Source organism: Prinia subflava, chromosome 17, assembly GCF_021018805.1.
Source record: "Prinia subflava isolate CZ2003 ecotype Zambia chromosome 17, Cam_Psub_1.2, whole genome shotgun sequence".
Lineage (NCBI taxonomy): Eukaryota > Metazoa > Chordata > Aves > Passeriformes > Cisticolidae > Prinia > Prinia subflava.
The window spans coordinates 1,535,356-1,548,407 of NC_086263.1; the positions used below are offsets into that span (position 1 = coordinate 1,535,356).

The following is a 13,052-nucleotide window of genomic DNA, read 5'->3' on the forward strand; positions in this document are numbered from 1 at the left end:
ACAAGTACAACCAATAGTAAAGTTATGATAAAAATATCTCAGGTGTGCCCTTATCCAGACAACAAGCAAACAGAGCTGGGAACAGCTGGACCACAAGAGCAGTGGTGGGTTCAATGTCACTGGGAGTGCTGGCATCACATGGCCAACATGTCCAGCAGCAAATGCAAAAATCCCAGGGGAAGATATCACTGAAGGCTCATCTCTCATGAAACACATTTCCATTTGAAACTGATGGCTCAGTGAGTTCTCCCCCAGGCAAACAGCCCTTCACAGCCTGGCTGCTCAGCTGTGGTGTCCTGGGCAGCATAAAATGTTCCTGCATTCCATACCTAGCTGTGCCCAAAAATTGTGGTCTTGAGCCAAGACATGGGGTCATCTCCAGGCCATGCTAAGGCCATACAGGAAATGGAACCATCATCTCCTCAGTTATTCCAGCCAGGAACCAGGAGTGGGGAGCAGCTGAGCCCAGGAATGGCCAGACCCCATGGGGATGCCCAGCCTGGCCAGAGCCCACAGCAGCATCTCTGGGTGATCCCAGTGAGCCAGGCAGGATAACATCATCCCAAAAGGGAAAGGAAGGGAAGGGAAGGGAAGGGAAGGGAAGGGAAGGGAAGGGAAGGGAAGGGAAGGGAAGGGAAGGGAAGGGAAGGGAAGGGAAGGGAAGGGAAGGGAAGGGAAGGGAAGGGAAGGAAGGGAAGGGAAGGGAAGGGAAGGGAAGGGAAGGGAAGGGAAGGGAAGGGAAGGGAAGGGAAGGGAAGGGAAGGGAAGGGAAGGGAAGGGAAGGGAAGGGAAGGGAAGGGAAGGGAAGGGAAGGGAAGGGAAGGGAAGGGAAGGGAAGGGAAGGGAAGGGAAGGGAAGGGAAGGGAAGGGAAGGGAAGGGAAGGGAAGGGAAGGGAAGGGAAGGGAAGGGAAGGGAAGGGAAGGGAAGGGAAGGGAAGGGAAGGGAAGGAGGAAGGGAAGGGAAGGGAAGGGAAGGGAAGGGAAGGGAAGGGAAGGGAAGGGAAGGGAAGGGAAGGGAAGGGAAGGGAAGGGAAGGGAAGGGAAGGGAAGGGAAGGGAAGGGAAGGAAGGGAAGGGAAGGGAAGGGAAGGGAAGGGAAGGGAAGGGAAGGGAAGGGAAGGGAAGGGAAGGGAAGGGAAGGGAAGGTTATGCTGACAGCAGCATCCCTGAGCCCGCAGGGAGCCTCTGTGCCTGGCTGAGCAGAGGAACATTGTCCAAGTAGGTTTGTGTGGGTGGGAATTAGAGGTGCAAAGACATCCTGCAGTGGAAGTGAGATCTGTCTGAGGCCTTTTGGCTCCGGAAAGCAGCATTAAGAAGGTTGGAGGTGGGAGGGCTTACCCCAGCAGGGCACTGGGTCATGGTCTCTGCCATCCTCCCACCGACTCTGGGAGTGGCAGAGGGAGCCACGGGCTGCCCAGGCATTGGGATCATTATGAGTGAGCTCATCTCATGACACAACAAAATCAGCGTAGGCTGCAGAGGCTTTTACATCTGATTAGAAATTGGAAAAATGCAACTGTGCTGCTTGCAGGATCAGCTACAAAGCGTTGGGAATAAATCAAAAAATCCATCAGCCGCTCTGGAAGGAGCTGCCCACAGTCCCAGTGCAGCCCACGGTGTTCTCATAATAACACCCATGGAGTCACTTCAGATGAGCTCAGGAGATCAGAGATGCTCACAGACAAGTCTGAACAGAAGAGGCAGCAAACAATCATGGAATGCCAGGTTGGAAAGGACCTCAAGGAGCACTTGGTGCAACCCTTCTTGTCAGAAGTTTGATCTAGACAAGACAGCCCAGCACCCTGCCCAGCTGAAACTTGAAAGTTCCCAACACTGGGGGATGCACCCCTTCCCTGGGGAAGTGATTCCAGAGGCTGGTTGTTCCCATTATGAAAAGTTTTCCTCTCGTGTCCAGCTGGAACCACCCCAGGAGTAACTTGCACCCACAGGAACCACAGTGCCAAAATTACTGGTGAAGGAAGCAGGCAGGTCCTACAGGGAGCACTCAGGGATGGGCAATCCTGTGCTCCCACCCCAGCCCTGGGCTCAGCAGCTCCCTGGGCACCCCCCTGCAGTGGGCAGAGGGTGGCAGCAGGTGCAGCCAGCCCTGGAGGGGTGATGCTGCTCCTCCAAGCCTGTGGTCCTCATCCCCATGGGCAGGGCTGCCAACCATCCCACCTCCCTGTCCCCACAGCCCACGGGCACTTTCCTCCTCCCACGGACCATGATGGCCCCAGTACTCCTTCAGTCGCTTCCTCTGACCCCTCCAGCTGCAGAGGTCACAGGGTGGCTCCTGGGAATCCACTCCTGCTTGGTGGGTCACCCCTCACTCCCACCTGAGCCAAGCCTGAAGATGGAGAAGTGAGGAGTATTTGATGGCTGGGCAGTTTTCCAGTGCTTGTTCCCTCCTGCTGGAGGGGGGGTGTCTCCACCTGAGGCTGATGCACGTTCTCACTCCTCAGGGAGGACGGCCCTTTCCCCAGGACATCTCCACCAGCAGGCACCAAGACCTCAGACAGGCAGGTAGAGATGCCACCTCTCACTGGCCTGGCTTTTCTGTCCTTCAGCCCCTTTTATCACCCTCCTCAAAACTCATCCCTATTTCCATTATCCTTCTCAGCTAGTGGATTTCTTCAGCATGAGGGGTACATCCCAATGAACCTTTGCTGTCCCAAAGTCAGATCTCTGCTGCCCATCACCTTCACCCCCAGGCAGAGAGGGGCTTGCAGAAGGAAGTTGAGGCCACCTGACAATTAAGCATCAAGTCAAGAGTTGTGGAGCATTTTCTAGGGATTCTTCTTGCCCAGGGTCAAGTCCAAGGGATGGTCAGTCCATGGGCACCTGCCTGGCAGAGCTGCTCTGGGAGACTGCTGGGGCTTGGAGAGGTTAAACCACAACAAGGGGTTAACAAGGGGGTCACAGACCTTTTCCAATGGACATCAACACACAGCTCTTCCTGTGCTGTTCCAAAAGGCTTTGGTTGGGGAAAAGGCAAAAAGAACCTCTTCAATTAGCCTGTCTTGCAGCAATTAGGAGAGACTGTTTAAGGTAGAAGGGAGGTCAGGCTTGGTTTGCCAGAAGTTTTTAGGAAGGCATTTATGCCAGAGCCCAGCTGAGCTGAACATCTGCCAGCATCTGCTCCAGCCCAAGCCTTGGATGTACCCCCTGAGATGGGGATTAACACAAACACAATCCCATGGGAAAGCTCAAACAGGCGCCTTCCTTTTCACCACGGCAGCTCCGAGGTGTGGTAACATCTCTCCCACAAGGAAGCCTTTCTCCTTCCTCCTCCTCCTCCCCTCCCATCAGGTGGGTGATCTGCTGCTCTGCTTGGGGACTGCTCCCGTGGCCCCAGTTTGGGTGTCAACTGCTGCGAAGGGTTAACAGGATTATAAACCTCCCTGCCTGCCTAAATCCCTGGGCTGTGGGATTGGACTGGTTATAAACTTATTACCAGGGGCTGGTGAGGCTGCAGGACCTGCTCTGCTCTACCCTCTGTCCACCCCACATTAATGGGAGAAACCTGAGAACCACCAGGAATTCACCCAAGTGAATCCATAAAAATAGAGAGGAGAGGAAATGGCTGGGTATAGAAAGATGGGAAAATCACATATTTTTGGAAAGATTTCAGAACATGTTCACTGGAAGTTCAGCTCTTGGGAAGAGCCTTGTCCCATCCTTGAGCTGCGAACACCCCGTGCTCCAATCCAGACCCTGGCACGAGCCGTAAATAGGCAGCAATAACAATTCCAAGAGGGTTGGTGGAAGTGCCAGCCCAGTCTTGCACCCGGCCACGGCCGGTGAGGATCCAGCCCCTCCCGGAGCCATGAGAGCTGCCCGGCGCCTTCAGGCTGTTTTATTTCCTGCTGGCTCTGGCAAAGCTCCTGCACAGAGGAGCGCTACGAACCTTGCTGAGAGCTTCCAGGACAGCGCCGCGGGCTCACACCGGCATCACCACCGGGAGAAGCCGGGGATGAGGGATGAGCCGCGGCTGTCACCACCCCCCGCCCTGATGCTGCGGGTGAGCTTCTGTTGACGGCTAGCGTTTATTTATCAAATTCCTATTTCAAACTCCAAAATTAATCTTTTAATCAGCGGCAGAGTGGGGTCATCCTTATCGGAGTGCCGGGGAGGTGTTATCTCCCCGCCATCTGCTCGCCATCCTCCACCGCGTCCCTGCGGGGCCGGCAGACAGCCCAGACACCGGCCAGCACATCTGGCAGCCGCCACATGTGGGGGACGTCCCCCTGACCACCCCTCTCCTTCCATGCACAGCCCAGTGGACAAAGCTGAGGAAGGCTTCTACCCAAAACTCCAGCATATGAGCAGATTTGTGGGGTAGAAAATGGGGTTTGAGCGTTTTTGCCTCGCAGGGGCAGGGCACCAGGGATGTCCAGGGGCCCCCAGTGAGGTGACAGGGCTGCTCCTATACCCAGCCCACGGCCCCACAGCATCAGCACCCACCTGGCCGCGCTGCCCCAACGCAGCCTGTCCTGCACCTCCTCCTCCCGACCGCCAACTGATTCTGCCTTTTCTGCACCCAAAAGCAGCGGGGCAGCATCAACCCAGCAACTCGAGCACCGCTGCTATCGCAGGCGCCCCGGGGTGCTGCCCTCGCCGTCCTGCCCGCACCCCGGGGCAGCCGCCCCGCAGCCCCCAGCCCTCGCTCCAATGACCTACTTCAGCCGCAGATGGATCATGTCCCAGCGGCGGCAGGGATCACGGCCCCTGCTGCCTCCAGCGTGCCCTGGGCTCTTGGTCTCGCCCGGGGAGAAGCCCCGGTCTGGCCAGCCCCAGAAAGCCTCCGCCAAACCCCAGGGTGGTCCGAGACCCTGCCGGGGCCCACGCTGCTCTGGCTCCGGCCCACTGACCCCCAGCTAATCGGCTAAAGCCGCCCGCTCTGACCCTGCCCCGGGCACCGCCGCGCTCCCGCCGGCTCTCCCTGCCCTACATAGGCTCTGCAGCCGCCTCCGGCCCTCCGCAGCCTCTGCACCCACCCGGGCCCGCTCCGCGCCCCCCGCTCCCGGGCAGGGCGGGGACAGCGCCCTTTAGGGGAGCTTTTGTCCAAGGGGAGAGCCCGGCACCACAACCGCAGCAGGAGCACCCACAGCTGCTCGCAGAGGCTGTGGGTGCTTCCCCAGTCGCTGCCTGGAAAATAAATCCGCTTTCCCAGCCCTGGCTGGTCCCGGCCTCACCCTGCAGCTGCTGTGGGACCCCCCCCCCCCCCCCCCCCAGCCCCTGCCCACAGCGGGGCCACCGAAACGAACCGAATCAAACCCGCCAAAGCCGCGGGGGGCACCGAACGCGTCCATCCACGAGCCCTCCATCCCTGCAGAGCGGAGCCAAGGCTCCAAGGGGTGCCCGTGCCCGGTGCGGCGGCTCCCGCCCGCTCACCAGTAGATGAGGGAGAGCCCATCGAAGCGCTCCAGGGGCCGCGCAGGGGGCTGCAGGTAGGACATCCCCCGGGGCCGCCGCTCCCGCGGGCCCTCAGGGCTGTGGCGGCCGGCTCCTGCTGCCCGGGGGCCATGCGCTGCGAGTGCCCGCGCCCGGCGGGGCTGCCCGGCTCGGCTCCCTGGCACTGCTCCCCGCCGCTCGGCTACTCCTAATCCCGGGCGGGGCGAGCATGTGATCGCCCCTCTGCCGGCCCCGGCTAAACCCTGCGGGGCTGCGGGGCCGCGGGACGGGACAGGAGGGACGGGACGGGACCGCCGGGCCGGGCCCCGCCTGCGGCCAATTCCAGCCGGCGGGGCTGAGCCACGGCTGCCCCGGAGCCACGGCCACCACGGGACCCCCACGGCAGCCAGCGAAGTGTCCCGTGTGCCCACCGTCCCTCTCTCCCTATCCACCGCGGCCCTGATTCGATAAACAGAGCCTTTACTTTGGCACAAGGACCCCTTCAGCCTCCTACAACGAGCCCCTCCTTCACCCTGCACTTGCAGTGGCTGCTAATGATGGTTATAATCATTAATGATGGTTATAATCATTAATGATGGTTATAATCCATGGTCAACCTGCCACCACAAACTATTTAAAGGCAATTGTAGGCGTCTCTGACCTGCACTAAGCCTGGGCTGTGGCAGCACTCAGGGCTCCCTTCCTCCCTGCCACTGCAGGATAACATTATATATATATATAATGTTATATATATATAAGTATATTATTTAATATGGGGCACAAATCTTGCATTTGGAGATCCCCCCCCCCCCCCCCCCCCCCCCGCTTTAAGGTTTTCTGATCCTACCCCAGCAACCAAATTATCCTTTAGACTATTAGGAGAGCACTGGGAGTGAGCGCTGGTGGGCAGATGGAAACTGTTTGAAGTGGGGTATTATCCTGGAATGTGAATTATCCCAGAGCAAAGAGGCCACAGGCAGCCCATGCATGTTTGTCCATATCCAGCTGTGAGTGGGATGGATGGACAGCAGGATGGACAGACAGGCCCTGATTGGGGTGATGGAAAAGTCCTGAGTGAGCACAAACCCACTGCATTTTGTGTATTTAATTCCTCCCTCTTGCCATCAGTTGTGATCCCAGGGCAGCAGCTGGGGGTGGCTGGGACCTGGGGATTAGGTGAGACCTGGGGATTATGAAATGCATCTGTCTGTGTCCGGAGTGGCCTGGGAAAGCCACCGGCCTCACCAGGGCCAGCTCCTGTGCTCATTGCTTCCCCCCCAGCTCCAGGGAATGCTAGGACAAGAAATCATGGAATATCCTGAGTGGGAAGGGTCCATTGGGATCATCCAGTCCAGCCCCCGGCCCGGCACAGACCCCCCCAACAATCCCACCCTGGGCATCTCTGGCAGCACTTGCCAAACACTCCTGAAGCTCTGGCAGCCTCGGGGCTGTGCCCGTTCCCTGGGGACCTGGGCAGTGCCAGCACCCTCTGGGGAAGAACCTTTCCCTGATCTCCAGCCTGACCCTCCCCTGGGACAGCTTCATGTGATTGCTTCAGGATGGGACACCTGCGGCGCAGCTGAGGAAAACACCGAGCAGCAGAGGCGACAGTGACCTGTCTGTCCAGGACTGCTCCCCTGCCCTGAGCCGCAGGTGCGGGGCCTGTCAGGGTTGGGAGCTCAGTGGCCGCTGGTGGCATCTGCAGCCAGAGCACCCATGTGACACGAATCGGGACACCCGGGTCCCCGGGGTGAATGCAGCCGCCCAGGCCCTGCCACCCACGCTGTGAGGAGGAGCCGGGAGGGCCCGGCCGGGCGGGCGCGGAGCCCCGCGGCACCGGCAGCGCCCGGGAGGCCGGGCCGTGCCCGGGGCGCTGCCCGAAGGCGCTGCTGCCGGGACAAGGCGGGGAATTGAGGCTGATCCCGCTCGGCATCCTTTGCGAGTGACTGTGCAGGATGTGCCGGTGCCAAAATCCTTCTCACCTGTCGCCTCCCAGCCCGGTGACAGGTCCCCTGAGGAGGCGCAGTCCTCCGCCCACGGCAGCCGCCACCGCCTTGTCCCGTCCCCGCTCTTGTGTGCAGCTCTGCTTTAGGGGCCAGCCCTACAGGGCACCCAGCCCAGCACCCCCCTCATCGGGGCACCCCACGCTGCGCTTGGGGTGCGCTTGGGTGCGCGCCCTCCGCAGCCCAGCGGTCCGAGGGGCGCTGCTGTGGGGAGAGCCGCCCGCTGCCGGGGCTGTCGCAACGCGGGCCCGGGCGGTGCTGGGCGTGATGCCGGGACTGCTTTGTGCCGCCGGGACAGGACGGGCCCTGGGTTTGCCGAAACCGCGGGGAGCGGGCGGGCGCGGGTGCCGCTGCCGCGGCCGGCTCAGGGCAGGGCCGGCCTCTCCCGGTCTCACCGGTTCGGATTGTCTAAAGCAGTGTCACCCCGCTCCGGGGCAGGACAGCAGCCGCGGGCACGGCGGGGCCGCCCTGAGCCTGCCCCGGTGCCGTGGCCCGGCCCTGCCGAGGCACCGCGGCGCTGGGGCATCATCTCCAGCGCCCCCCTGCAGCTGCCGGGAGCCCGCCGGGACAGCCCGTGGTGTGTCCCCCTGTCGCCCACAGCCCCGGGGATCGCAGCATCCCCCGGGGCGGGCTCCGGGCTGAATCACCGCGGCGTGCTGCGGGGCCAGGCGCTGCCTGCCCTTTTCCCCGCGAGTTTCCGCGCTGGCGGAAGCGGGGCATTATCTCCCTCGCCCATCGCAGGCAGCTGCCCCTGGGTGCGCTCCAGCTGCATATTTATAGAGATGCAAACATTACACCCCGGAAATTCCCAGTCCTTACATCACAGGCCAAAGCCTGCAGTGGAGACCTGACCTTCTTCCTCTCGATGTGCTCCGGGGGACAGTGACAGAGCGGTCCCGGCCATGGGACATCCCAGCCGGGGCCAGTGCTCCTGCACGGGTGCTCAGGGCTGCAGCACCGTGCCACTGAGGGGCACAGGGGACACACAGGAGCTGTGGATGTCCCTGGAAATGGTCAGGGCCAGGCTGGACGGGGCTGGGAGCAACCTGGTCCAGTGGAAGAGGTCTCTGCCTTGGTAGGGGGGAACTAGATGAACTTTAAGTCCCTTCCAACCCAAACCACTCTATGATTTGATGATGATGATGATGAAGATGATGATGACACCTGTGTGTCCCCACTGGGGATCTGAGAGCCCATCCCTTCATGAGACAGGCGAATAAGGACCAAGAGAAGCTGCTCTGTCTTGGGTGCACATCCTTGATCTTAACATCCAGCCCAGCTGTACACTGTTCAGTGCCAATCCAAAAGTCGGGGCTGGAGACAGGGACCTGCCAGGGTGGGTGTGTCCCCCGGCCGTCCCCCTCTCCCCCTTCCCCCAGTTTGGTGCAGATGTCCCCGTGCCTCCCCAGTGCCTGCTGTGCGCACCCGAAGCCACCCCAGCGCTGGTGACAACGCAGCCCTCCTGCTCTGCACCGTGCTGGGAGGATGAGGAAGAGCCAAACTTAATTTATTCCGTGCTGCATTTTCATGCCAAATGAGTCAGAGCACCGGCCTCTCTCAGCCTTTGTTTTGCTTGGCTGCCTGCACCCGCTTTCGCTTGGTGTTTGCTCAATACGAAGTCCCTTGATGGCACTTGGGCTCAAACCAGCAAGTGCAGCAGAAAAAGCCACTCCTGCCGGGACAGGAGCTTTCCCATCCTTTGGTATTGGGAGTGATGCACTGGTTTTATTCGATCTCTTACAGTTTGAGGAACCCTGAGCTTGGTCCTTTGAGCCACCACAGCCCACCAGAGCCATCCAAAGCCATGGAGGCTGGCAGGGGCTGCGGGATGGGGCCGGGGTAGCCGTGCTGGCTGCTGCTCTCAGAGCAAACCCAGCCCCAAAGGGAGCTGGGGGAGGTTTCGCCCGGCACAGGAACGAGCACGGCTGCATTCCTGCGCACGTGGGAGCCGCCAGGAGGAAGCGGCAGCACGGAGGTGTTTCAGTGCCCTGCTTTCCTGCCGTGCGAGCAGGAACTCCCTGCCCACCCCAAACCCCTGCCAGGGGGGTCAGCAGCTCAGCTGGGCCCTCCAGGGGCTGTCAAAAAATCCCACCCAGAAAATAAATGAGATTTTGGCTCATCTCCTGCTGTTTGTGTTCCATCGAGCTTTTGGAAGATATTTCCAAGTTGTTTTGCCTGAACACCCCGCCCCCCTCCATCAGAAGTCAAATCCAAAAATTCTTCATTGAGGAACATTGCTGAACAGCTGCCAGGGCTGATCATCTCCATGCCTGGCTCCTCTGCTCTGACGGGTCCCCAAAAGCCCCGGGCACTGCCACAGTGCCTTTTGGGGCTCGTGGGGAAGGGGCTCCACCACCCCACTGCTGGCTTGACCCACCCACCCTGGTGCCATCCCGAATTACAACGGGCTGTGTGGGGTGGGACACGGTGGGACGGCCAAGGCCACGGCTCGGGGGGCAGCAGGGATGGAGACCCCCGAGCTGGTGCCCATCCTGCTGCCTGGGCCAGGGTGCTGGGGCTGGCACGGGGTGGAGCGGGCTGTGGGATGCCAGAGAAGGGCTTGCCAGGAAAATGTCATCTCGTTGCATAAAACGCGCTCCCCTCCCGCTCCCCTCCCGCTGCGGCAGCAGCTCAAGAGCTTCTTACCCAGGTTAAGTCAACATTGCCACATTGCTGCCTCTGTCGAGGTGCTCAGCTCCTGGAAGAGCTCCGTGGGTGCTTTAAGGGCCGCAAAGGAGCCAAGGGAACACATCTGGGTGGGTGCAGCCCCCGGGGCTCGGCATCCTCCCACGAGCCCCCTGCTGCCCCGCAGTGGGGCCCACGCCTGCTCGCAGCTGCCAGGGCACGGCGGGCTCCTGGCTGGCAGCACAGCCCCGCTCCCCCGTGCTCGGAGGCTCCAAGGAGCCGGTGGCACCGGGCTGGACCCCGGCACGGGGCACAGCGGGGACCAGCTGCAGCGGTAAAGCCACCAAAAGGCTTATTTGCAAAATAAATGCTGCAAAACCAACCCTGGCAGAACCCAACCAAGGAGGGAACCTCAGCACGGGGTGTGCGGTGCTTTGTGCAGGCAGCAGAGCCTGAACAAGAGCTGCCAGCACCCCCAAACCACAGGCCCCCAGGTCCCCAAAACCACCCTGTGTACAGAGGCTTTGTGCAGTGCCTCTGATCCCAAGCCAAGGTAAAGGCAGACTACCTGGCCAGTTTACATAAGACGGAGTTTTCCACTACACCGGAGTTTCTCTCCGCCTGGTGTTTCACCCAGCAGCTGCAATTTTGCTGCTCTCAAGGGCATTTGCACACAAAAATGAGCCACACCAGAGATGTGGGGAGATTAGGAGGATTAAGGCTGCAGAACTGGTGCAGGAGGAGATGGAAAGCAAACCCCTCTGGTAGGCAGAGGCATTCCATCCCTAAACCTCTGCTCACCTGCACACAGGGGTTAAGGAGGGGGCTCTGGGATGGTTCTGGAAGCTGGAAGAGGAGCAACCGGCCCTTTGAGCATCCAGAACATGCTGCTGCTAGAGATGGGAGGGATCCAAAAGCACAAAACCCAGAAAGTGTTTTAGTGCTGAGTAAAGATGCGCAGAATTTCACACAGTGAAATAAAAGCAGTGGGGCTGGGTGGGAGGATGGGGGTGCAGGTGCACTGGTGCTCCTCAGCACAGGCAGGAGCCTGGCAGCCGTGGCCATGGCAGGGAGCGTGTGGCACTGCCAGGGATCCCACAGGGATCAACGGCTCTTGGGGATCAGAGGAACGGGTCCGACCCAGGGGATCTTCACAATCTATGCAGAAGTAAGAATGGAAGCTGGGCACCACGAAGACCAAGTCATACCCTCAGTTAGAGCCAAAATGGACCTGGTGCCATGGCTGGTGACAGGGAGAGCCCAGAGACGGCCCCAGCCCTGGCTCTGGCAGTTTGGGGGTGCTGTGGGAGCGCTGCTGCTGCTGGGCTGCTCCAGCCTCACCCAGCAGCCAGCAGGGCCCGAGTTCCACCCCTGGGACTCACTGCCAGCAGGACCCTGCCACGCCCACCCCCACCAGATCCACCTGCAGCACAACCCTGGGCTCCCTCCAGGAGGGTTTTTAATCCATCCACACCCTCCAAAGGCTCGGAGGTGCTTGGTGGACAAGGCCATGGGCACACAAAGTGCTGCTGTTCGTGGGGTGACAGCCTGGCCCTGCCTGGGTTCAGGGCTCTGTGGGGCACCGGCTCTGGGTCCCAGCATCACAGCTCAGCCGGCTCCGGATCACCCAAAGGGGGATGGCACGGCCAGACCACCCCAGGGCCACAGCCCTCCGCAGGAGCGGGCCCCGCAGGGAAACGGCCCCTGAGCCCCTGAAAGAGCCGGGAGGACAAAGCACGGCAAACCGGGATGGAGGAGACTCCCACAAACACACACAGGGAAACACAGACAGACAGAGAGGAGCATACAGACACACAGACACACAGACAGACCCACAGACACACAGACACACAGACACACAGACACACACTTGCCTTGTGCTGTCGCTGCCGGACCCGCAGCCTCCCCGCGCCCCAGGCAGCGCAGCCGGAGCCGGGCGGGAATGCCCGGGCGGCCGCAGCGCTCTGCGCTCTTTAAGGGCACCCGGAGTGCAGAGATCCGGCACACGCAGGGGATCGGGATCAATAGGTCACAGCGTGCACTGACTTGCCCCCAGAACGAAAATCAGCAGAGGATTTGGGGCTGGTGGGGAAGCTACAATCAGGGCTTTAATCCCGCATGGGCACAAAATCCCAGGATAAAAAGGCCAGAGCTGGTCCTAATTGCTGACTGCTGTGTGCATGTGGGAGCAAAACCTCTTAGGCTGCGGGGGGCCTGGGGGAGGCATCCCGGAGCCTTATGGAGTCCTTTAGGTCGGAGTAGATCTGTAAGATCATCAAGTCCAACCACTCCCACAGCACCATTGTATTTGCCACTGACCCATGTCCCCAAGTGGGGACATCCACGTGGCTTTTGAATCTCCCAGGGATGGTGACTCCACTGCCCCAGGCAGCTGTGCCAGGGCCTGACCACCCCTTCAGTGAAGATTTCCCAATATCCGAACTTAACCTTCCTAACACTATTTGAGACCATTTCCTCTTGTCCTGTCCCAGTTCCCTGGGAGCAGAGCCCGACCCACCCCCAGCTGTCCCCTCCTGCCAGGAGGGGCCACACTGTCCTCCCTGAGCCTCCTTTTCTCCAGGCTGAGCCCCTTGCCCAGCTCCCTCAGCCTCTTCTGTTGCTCCAGCCCGTTCTCCAGCTCCTTTCCCTTCTCTGAACCCACTCCAGCCCTTCAATGTCCTTCTTGAGAAAGGCCCAGAGCTGCCCCCGGGCTGGGGGTGTCCCGGCAGTGCCGGTGCACCGGGAAGGAGCAGCGAGGCTCCGAGCACCGTCCATCCCCAAAGACAGAGAGAGACCACCCAGGAGGAGCCGCCCTCAGCCCCGCGACTGCCCCTCTGTGCCCACCGCGGCCCCGCTGAGGCCTGGGACCCCCCGAGCTGCTCCCCAGCCGTGCCCTGACTCCTGGGGGGTCTCAGGCTGACCCTGCACATTGGGGGGGGTCCAACCCTGCCGGGGCCCCTTTCAGCAGGGCTGGAGCCGGGGGCGCGGGGCTCCCCAAAGCCAGGGGAGGATGCTGCGGGGAGGGGAGGGG

The 13,052-nt window shown here is 60.9% G+C and overlaps 1 protein-coding gene across 1 annotated transcript in view; it reads right to left on the minus strand.

Annotated features, from left to right (window-relative positions):
* Positions 1 to 8,074, minus strand: part of LOC134559588 (syntaxin-binding protein 4-like) — a 49,941-nt gene extending 41,867 nt beyond the window's left edge. Inside the window, exon 1 of the mRNA XM_063414480.1 lies at positions 7,376 to 8,074. The gene's annotated coding sequence lies outside the window, so the exon portion shown is untranslated. The remainder of the gene's footprint in view (positions 1 to 7,375) is intronic.
* Between the last annotated feature and the right edge of the window lie 4,978 nt (positions 8,075 to 13,052).